The sequence below is a fragment of the Lutjanus erythropterus genome, unplaced genomic scaffold (genome assembly GCF_056507025.1).
Source record: "Lutjanus erythropterus isolate fLutEry1 unplaced genomic scaffold, fLutEry1.hap2 Scaffold_186, whole genome shotgun sequence".
NCBI classification, from domain to species: domain Eukaryota; kingdom Metazoa; phylum Chordata; class Actinopteri; order Lutjaniformes; family Lutjanidae; genus Lutjanus; species Lutjanus erythropterus.
Window position 1 is genome coordinate 22,501 of NW_028146663.1, and position 2,500 is coordinate 25,000.

General features: G+C 62.8%; 1 non-coding gene and 2 pseudogenes across 1 annotated transcript; all 3 read left to right on the plus strand.

Moving 5' to 3' along the window:
* Nucleotides 1-1,226, plus strand: part of LOC146303969 (18S ribosomal RNA) — a 2,008-nt pseudogene extending 782 nt beyond the window's left edge.
* Nucleotides 1,227-1,798: 572 nt separating this feature from the next.
* Nucleotides 1,799-1,958, plus strand: LOC146303970 (5.8S ribosomal RNA). Its single transcript, XR_014769679.1, has one exon. It is a non-coding gene; the product is annotated as a 5.8S ribosomal RNA (ribosomal RNA).
* A 369-nt stretch (nt 1,959-2,327) lies between these two features.
* LOC146303971 (28S ribosomal RNA) overlaps nt 2,328-2,500 on the plus strand; it is a 4,183-nt pseudogene continuing 4,010 nt past the window's right edge.

Genomic DNA, 2,500 nt, shown 5'->3' on the forward strand with positions numbered 1-2,500 from the left:
GATCTCGGGCGGGGGCCCCTCCGCCGCGGTCGCGCCGCGAGGCGCCGCACCGCGGCAAAAACGCGGGGGGCCCCGACCGCGCCCTGTGGCTTTCGGCGCCCCCTCGATGCTCTTGGCTGAGTGTCCCGCGGGGTCCGAGGCGTTTACTTTGAAAAAAGGAGAGTGTTCAAAGCAGGCCTTTGCCGCCCGCATCACTGAAGCTAGGAATAATGGAATAGGACCGCGGTCCTATTTTGTGGGTTTTTCTGTGGACCGGGGCCATGATTGAGAGGGACGGCCGGGGGCATTCGTACTGCGCCGCTAGAGGTGAAATTCTTGGACCGGCGCAAGACGCGCAGAAGCGAAGGCATTTGCCAAGAATGTTTTCATTAATCAAGAACGAAAGTCGGAGGTTCGAAGACGATCAGATACCGTCGTAGTTCCGACCGTAAACGATGCCGACTAGCGATCCGGCGGCGTCGACCCATAGCAAATGACCCGCCGGGCAGCTCCCGGGAAACCGAAGTCTTTGGGTTCCGGGGGGAGTATGGTTGCAAAGCTGAAACTTAAAGGAATTGACGGAAGGGCACCACCAGGAGTGGAGCCTGCGGCTTAATTCGACTCAACGCGGGGAACCTCACCCGGTCCGGACACAGGAAGGATTGACAGATTGAGAGCTCTTTCTCGATTTTGTGGGTGGTGGTGCATGGCCGTTCTTAGTCGGTGGAGCGATCTGTCTGGTTAATTCCGATAACGGGCGAGGCCCCGACATGCTAACTAGCTACGCGGCCCTCTGGCGGTCGGCGTGCGAGCTTCTTAGAGGGACAAGTGGTTCGGAAGCCACGTGAGATGGAGCTATAACAGGTCTGTGATGCCCTTAGATGTCCGGGGCCGCACGCGTGCTACACTGAGCGGGTCAGCGGGCGTCGTCACCTAAGCCGAGAGGCCGAGGTAATCCTGTGAAACCCACGCTCGTGATTGGGACTGGGGATTGAGATTCTTCCCCACGAACGAGGAATTCCCAGTAGGCGCGGGTCACCAGCCAGCACCGATTGAGTCCCTGCCCTTTGTACACACCGCCCGTCGCTACTACCGATCGGACGGCCCAGCGAGGTCGTCGGACCTGCACGCCGGGGGCTCTCGACCCGAGTCCCTGGCGGTGCCGGGAAGTCGCCCGAACTTGACTGTCTAGAGGAAGTAAAAGTCGTAACAAGGTTTCCGTAGGGGAACCTGCGGAAGGATCATTGCCGGATCGGGAAAAGGGACAAAAAAAAAAAAAAAGACCGGTTCTTTTTTTTTCCCCACCATCTTCTTTCCCTTCCCACATGCCGAGGGGTCTCCCCGCACGGAGTCCGTCCGGGCGTCCGGTACTTCGGGGCTGGGTTTCCCCCAAAGCGCAAATCCCTTGGTGGCGGCGTCCCACGCCGCGGCCTCGGTCAACCCTGGTCTCCGGCTCCGGCTCCGTGTCGGGGCCGCCGGGTCCCCCGTCAAGCGAACGCCGTCGCGCAGACCGCCCCGCTCCCGTCTCCACCCTTAGGGCGACGGGTCTACGGCTTCAAGTGTCTGCGCGCCCTCCCCCGGCGGGGCCCCTACCTTGTTGGCGTTAAACGGTTGCCCACGTGAGCGCGGCGAGGTCGCCCGCACTCGCGCCTCCGGGTACCCAACTCGCCTCTCCCCTTCGGGGCTTGGCGGGGGGTTTAATGTCTCCCCCGTCCGGCGGAAGGGGGTAGCGCCCGGGGGTTCCCGTGTCCCAAATAAAGAAACGTCGTCTCTGAAAACTTGTCTCCTCCCCCTGCAAGGTTTATGCCTCAAAAATGACAACTCTGAGCGGTGGATCACTCGGCTCGTGTGTCGATGAAGAACGCAGCCAGCTGCGAGAAATGATGTGAATTGCCACAACCCCAAACATCGATCATCGACTCTTCGAACGCACATTGCGGCCGCGGTTGAGCGCCGCGGCTACGCCTGTCTGAGTGTCGCGTTGTCATCAATCGGAGACGGGGGACCCTCTCCTCCGCGGCCGGGGTCGTCGCAGGCATCCGTTGCCTTCGTCCCCCTAGGTGCAGACGGCCCTCCACCGGAGGTCCGGCCCTCCCCGTCGGCGGCGTTCCGGCGCGGCCCGTCCGGCCGAATCCCTCCCCGGGCCAGGGGGGGGTTAACCGCCGGGCCATACGCCGTGTAACTCCGTCACGGTGGGGGGGGCGCGCGTCGACCTCCGCCGGGCCTCGCCGAAGCCCGTGAGCCTCCTCCGCCCGTCGTTCGCTCGGCCGGCCGGCCGGTCGGACGGACGGACGGAGCCACGAAACCTCCTCCCCCGCCCCGAGGAGAGGGGGTGTTTTTTTCGACTACGACCTCAGCTCAGACGAGACGACCCGCTGAATTTAAGCATATTACTAAGCGGAGGAAAAGAAACTAACCAGGATTCCCTCAGTAGCGGCGAGCGAAGAGGGAAGAGCCCAGCACCGAATCCCCGCCCGGAGGCGGACGTGGGAAATGTGGTGTACGGAAGTCCGCCCCGCCC